Source organism: Orycteropus afer, unplaced genomic scaffold (assembly GCF_000298275.1).
Source record: "Orycteropus afer afer isolate SDZICR_OR568_19922 unplaced genomic scaffold, OryAfe1.0 scaffold00152, whole genome shotgun sequence".
Taxonomy (NCBI): domain Eukaryota; kingdom Metazoa; phylum Chordata; class Mammalia; order Tubulidentata; family Orycteropodidae; genus Orycteropus; species Orycteropus afer.
The window spans coordinates 3,200,037-3,206,773 of NW_006921739.1; the positions used below are offsets into that span (position 1 = coordinate 3,200,037).

The 6,737-nt window shown below is 37.5% G+C and overlaps 1 protein-coding gene across 1 annotated transcript in view; it reads right to left on the reverse strand.

The window, feature by feature from the left end:
- COL24A1 (collagen type XXIV alpha 1 chain) overlaps nucleotides 1-6,737 on the reverse strand; it is a 586,013-nt gene that overhangs the window by 497,493 nt on the left and 81,783 nt on the right. The gene's annotated exons all lie outside the window — the stretch shown is intronic.

Below are 6,737 nucleotides of genomic sequence, written 5' to 3' on the forward strand. Positions count from 1 at the left end.
TATGGCTAATATCTAGCTATGGATCTGCTAAATTTGCTGAAGCTTTTTAAAAGTTGGTTTTAGTTCATTAATGATAAGACAAAGCGATCTTAGACATAATCTGTTCATAATTATTTAAAAACTATACCATGGTCAGGCTGTGTTTTTAAATTATTTTCCTAACACTCCATGAGTGAGCTAACACAAATAAAAGAGGCTGCTCACAGGCTTATCGAAAGAGGTTCTATAAATCTGTGTGGGAAATTAGTAACACAGGATATTTTCCAAATAATATAACCAAAACCAAATCCTAATCTCTGTCATTAATACCCAAAGTGATAAATAGACAGTATCTTTATTCCTCTAGAAAGATTTTTTTTCTAGAGGCAAAATGAGGAAAGCTAAAATAAAGGAAAAGGAGAAAGAAATAAAGCAAGATGTTGGAGCTTATTTGTATATACTTATAGTCAACAATCAATGAATCAACCTATTGTTTACTAAAAGCTTTGGCACATATAAAGGAAATGAGAAAAGAATTACTTCCTTTTTTAAGAAGCTTTTAGCAAAATATGACTAAAAAGCAGAAATAAATAATGGGTTATGAATAACAAAAATTTCAAAATAACATACTGTGAACTGAAGACCAGTTTTTAGGGCTTCAGAATATAATAGAAGGAAAAAAGTCATTCACTGAAGGTTTATCAAAAGAGGTTAATTTGGATTTATGGATTAGAGAAGGAGATGACCCTTTGGAAATGGGAAATTTAGAAGAGGTGCCTAGTGAGACACAAGGCAGTGATTTCAGCAGCTTTTGAGATGTTAAACTTAAAACAACAATAAGATGTTTAAGTAGAGAAATTTAATTGGAAACCAGAGAGAAGACAAAAAAGTAAGAAAGCAAATTTGGAGACAAAGTTTTTCTTTCATCATTGTAGCATATTAGTTAGTAACTATGGAAGCGGCCTGTTCTATGGGAATCTGGTTCCTTTGCGAAGGAATTTTATTGAACAACTATGTGCCAGTCACTGTGTCAGCCACTTCTAAATATATAATTTTAGTTATTTCTTATGGAAATACTACAAAGTAGTTGTTCACATTTTTACAGATGAGCAAAATGACCTCTCAGAAATTAAATTATCTGACCAAAGACATGGAAGTAGAAAGGCAGAATAACTTGGTTTGATAGATTTATCAAGAAGTTGAGTAACCTGCTTTTCTACTTACTTTATATCCCCATAATTGGTGCCTAGACTGCTAACCAGAAGGCTGGTGGTTCAAACCCACCAGCCACTCCTTGGAAGGAAGGTTGGGCAATCTACTTCCGTAGTGATATAGCCTCAGAAACCCAAGGAAGAGTCGTTATGTGTTGGATCCAACTCAATGGTAGTGTGTTGTGTTATACAGACTGTTGTCATTGTCATATATTTGTTAAAGCTCATTAATTAGAGACCACCAGGAAAAATCAACAACAAAAAAATGTACTTTGTAAATCATGGGGTTATCAAAGTTACACATTTACTAATTTAATCTGATAATATCCAGTGTTTTAATTAAAAAATAAGGGACATATTCTGCTCAGCCCACCACTAGTCTGTCAGTTTGTTATACTGTGGTGGCTGTGAGGCTGGAGGCTATTTGGTATTTCAAATACCAGCAGGGTCACCCATGGTGGACAGGTTTCAGCAGGGCTTCCAGACTAAGACAGACTCAGAAGAAGAAAGGGGCCTTCCACTTCTCAAAGAATTGGCCAGTGAAAACCTTATGAATGGCAGTGAAACACTATCTGATATATTACTGGAAAGCTTTATGAATAGCCATGAAATATTGTCCAATATAGTGCCAGAAGATGAGCCCCTCAGGTCAGAAATCAAAAAACCAAACTCACTGCCATCGAGGCAGATCTGACTCATTGCAACCCATCCTTGGTTTTTCATGGCATTATCACTATGGAAGTAGATTGCAGAATCTTCCTTCTGAGGAGTAGCTGGTGGGTTTGAACCACCAACCTTTTGATTGGTAGTGAAATTCCTCAGGCACTAAAAATATGGCTGAGGAAGAGCTGCCCCCTCAGAGTAGAGCCAACCTTAATGATGTGGATGGAGTAAAGCTTTCTGGACCTCTATTTGCTGATGTGAAACAACTCAAGATAAGAAACAGCTGTAAACATTCACTAATAATTGGAACATAGAACATATGAAGTATGAATCTAGGAAAATTGGAAGTTGTCAAAAAGGAAATGGAACACATAGATTGATATCCTTGGCATTAGTGAGCTGAAATGGACTAGTTTTGGCCATTTTGACTCAGACAACCATATGATCTACTATGCCAAGAATAAGAAACTGAAGAGGAATGACATGGCATTCATAGTCACAAAGTATGTTTTAAGATCTATCCTGAAGTACAATGCTGTCAGTGATATGATAACATCCATATACCTACAAGGAAGACCAGTTAATACTGCTGTTATTCAAATTTATGTGCCAATCACCAAAGTGAAAGATGAAGAAATTTAAGATTTTTACCAACTTCTGTGATCTGAAATTGACCAAACATGCAATCAAGATGTGTTGATTACCACCAGTGACTGGATTGTAAAAGTTGGACATGAAGAATCACTGGTAGTTGGAAAATATGGGCTTGATGATGGAAATAAAGCTGGAGATCGCACGATGAAATTTTGCAAGACAAATGACTTATTCATTGCCAATAACGTCTTTCAACAACATAAATAGTGGACATAAACATGGATGGACAGATGGAGTGCACAGGAATCAGATGAACTACATCTGTGGAAAGAGGTGATAGAGAAGTTCAATATCTGCAACCAAAACCAGGCCAGGAGCTGATTGTGGAACAGACCATCAACTGCTCATATGCAACTTCAAGCTGAAGTTGAAGACAAAAGAAGTCCATGAGAGCCAAAATATGACCTTGATTATATCCCTCCTGAATTTGAGACCATCTAAAGAAAAGATTTCATGCATTGAACACCAATGACCAAAAACTAGAGGAATTGTGGGATGGCATCAAGAACATCATACATCGAGAAAGCAAACCATCGTTAAAAAGAGAGGAAAAGAAAAAAGACCAGAATGGATGTCAGCATAGACTCTGAAACTTGCCCTTGAATGGAAAGTAGCTAAGACAAATGGAAGAATCAATAAGATAAAAGAGCTGAACAGAATATTTCAAAGAACAGCTTGAGAAGACAAAGCCAATTATTATAATGATATGTGCAAAGACCTGGAGTTAGAAAACCAAAAGGGAATAACACACTTAGCATTTCTCAGGCTGAAAGAATTCAGGAAAAAATTTAAGCCTTGAGTTGCAATACTGAAAGAATCTATGGGAAAAATATTGAATGATGCAGGAAGCATCAAAATAAGATAGAAGGAGTACACAGAGTCACTGTACCAAAAACAAATGGTCAATGTTCATCCATTTCAGGAGGTGGCATATGTTCAAGAACCAATGGTATTGAAGGAAGAAGTATAAGCTGCACTGAAGGAACTGGCAAAAAAACAAGACTCCAGGAATTGATGGAATACCCATTGAGATGTTTCAACAAAGAGATGCTGTGCTAGAGGCACTCACTCAACTATGCTAAGAGATTTGGAAGATAGCTACCGGACCAACTGACTGGAAGAGATCCATATTTGTACCCATTCCAAAGAAAGGTGATCCACAGAATGTAGAAATTATTGAACAATATCATCAATATTGCATGCATGTAAAATATTACTGAAGATAATTCAAAAATGGTTGCAGCAGTATATTGACAGAGAACTTCCAGACATTCAAGCTGCATTCAGAAGAGGACATGGAATGAGAGTTCTCGTTGCTGATGTCAGATGGATCTTGGCTCAAAGCAAAGAATACCAGGAAGATGTATACTTGTGTTTTATTGACTATGCAAAAGCATTTGATTGTGTGGATCATAACAAATTATGGATAACATTGTGAAGAATGGGAATTCCAGAATACTTAATTGTGCTCATGAGTAACCTGTACATAAACCAGGAGGCTGTCATTCACACAGAACAAGGGGATATTTCATGGTTTAAAATCAATAAGGGTGTGCATCAGGGTTGTATCCTTTCACCATACTTATTCAATCTGTATGGTGAGCAAATAATCCAAGAAGCTGGGCTGTATGAAGAAGAGCATGGCATCAGGACTGGAGAAAGACTCATTAACAACCTGTGATATGCAGAAGACACAACTTTGCTTGCTGAAAGTGAGGATGCCTTGAAGTACTTACTGATGAAGATTAAAGACTACAGTCAGCAATATGGATTACACCTCAACATAAAGAAAACAAAAATCCTCACAACTGGACCAATAAGCAGCATTATGATAAATGGAGAAAAAAAGATTGAAGTTGTGAAAGATTTCATATTACTTGGTTCCACAAACAACATCAATGGAAACTGCAGTCAAGGCATCAGATGACATATTGAACTGGGCAAATCTGCTTCAAAAGACCCTGTTTCCAGTGCTGAAGAGCAAAGATGTCTCTTTGAAAACTTATGTGTGCCTAATCCAAGCCATGGTATTTTCAATCACCACATGTGCATGTGAGAGCTGGACAATGAATAAAGAAGACCAAAGAAGAATTGATGTTTTTGAGTGTGGTCTTGGTGAAGAATACTGAAAGTACCATGGACTGCTAAAGAACTAACAAATCTGTCCTGAAAGAAGTGTAGCTGGAATGTTCCTTGGATGTGAGAATGGCCAGACTTCCTCTGACCTACTTTGGTCATGCTGTCAGAAGGGACCATTCATTGGAGAATATAATGCTTGGTAAAGTGGAGGGTCAATGAAAAAGGGCAAGGCTCTCAATGAGATGGACTGATACAGTGGCTGCAATGATGAGCTCAGGTATAGCAAGGATTGTAAAGCTGGCACAGAACCAGGCAGTGTTTTGTTCTGTTTTACATAGGGTTGCTATGAGTTGGACCTGACTCGACAGCACCTAACAACAACATTCTGCTCAATTGTCCAAATGTTTCACAAGATTCCACAAATAAAAATATCCACAAAACTAAGTTTATTCATGTTTTTATAATAAAAAAAGGATTACTTCGGAGTCAATTCTGACTCATAGGGACTTTCCCATAAGGTTTCCAAGGCTGTAATCTTTATGAAGCAGACTGCCACATCTTTATTCTACAGAGTGGCTGGTGAGTTCTAATCACTGACCTTTTGGTTAGCAGTGGAGTGCTTAATCACTGCACTACCAGGGCTCCTTGTTTTATGATAGGAGATAAGAAACATCCAAGCACTAAAACTGTGATGAAATGGTTCTGAGAATAAGTATTTCAAATACTTCCTTTATGAGACATACGTTCTCCAGTGAAGAAATGGTAAACTCCCATAAGAGAGTATTTGGAGATGGTCTCCTGGGATGAAGTATCAGCTCAGGTGGAGCTACACATTTCCTGGGACAGTGTTTGAAAGACAAGGACTGAGGAGCATGGTAGGAGGCATATAGATTAAAGAGACTCTCCTCTATGAACCAATTGCTTATGTATTTTTTCAAAGTGGGTTCTTGGTTTGTTTATATTTATTTCTGTGAACTCTTGGACCTAGCTACACACTTCTCTATCTTTGGCCACCACCTGTTTTTTTTTTTTAGCAAGGTTTCTTTCCCCTTCTAGTCTACCATGAAACACAATGCTGTGGAACTTCTGTATCTCACTTTCCCTGATGCACTTTATAATGGTGAATGAAGCATATCAATCTATTAATTCATGATATCTTCTGAATGCACAATTCCCTTTTAAGGGATTCCTCCTCATCTAGAAGCCATTATAAGGAGGCAGCACCAAGTGCCCATGATCTGTAGTTCATTAATTCATTCCTGCCCTATCTTAGCCACAGGAATTGGCATTTGATCTAAGGAAGTACAATACAAAGTCTGGCAATTAGCCTGTAAGGTTTCTTGGGATGAAGAGTATTGCCTAAATAAGGACAAGCTGAGCCAATACAATTTTCTTTTTTAACTGTTAAACAAACAAACAAAAGCAGGTGCTTACCAGCGGGGGATTGACCTGGGGAGATTCACTAAGAAAATTAAGAGGAAAAGCAGGGGCAATTCGAAGCCTCAAGAAAGCCAATGTAGGTGGTTCAAACCTACCCAATGATGCCACAGAAGAAAGGCCTGCTGTTCTGTTCCCATGAAGATTACAGTCAAGAAAACTCTAAGGAGCACAGTTCTACCCTATAAAACATGGTGTCACTGTAAGTCAGAATTAACTCAATAGCAGCAGGTTTTGTTCTTTAATGTGGAGAAAGTAGATCACCGTGCCTTTCTTTCTAGTCCAACTTAGTCTGGAAGTCCACTGAAATCTGTTCAGCATCACAGCTATGTGTAATTGACCACTAACAAATGGCTAGTGACTGCACTTGAGGTATACTGGCCAGGAATTGAACTGAGGACTCCAGCACTGAAGGTGAGACTTGGACCACTGAGTCACCAATGCCTCACAAATTTCAATTTACAGGTTAGTTAATTCCAAGTCTCTAACAAAGTTTGTCAAGCACTACAGATGTCATCAATGCTTTAAGGAATACAGATAAAGGTCTCTAACCATGTTTTAGTCAAAAGGACCAGAGAAAAGCTATAGCAAACTGGGATGAAATGGCCATAGTTGATTTGAAAAAAAAAATAAAATAAAATAATGCCCAAACAAGAAAATCAATAGCCACAAGAATATAAGTACTCCTTGGGGTAAGGCATTGAATTTCCTAAA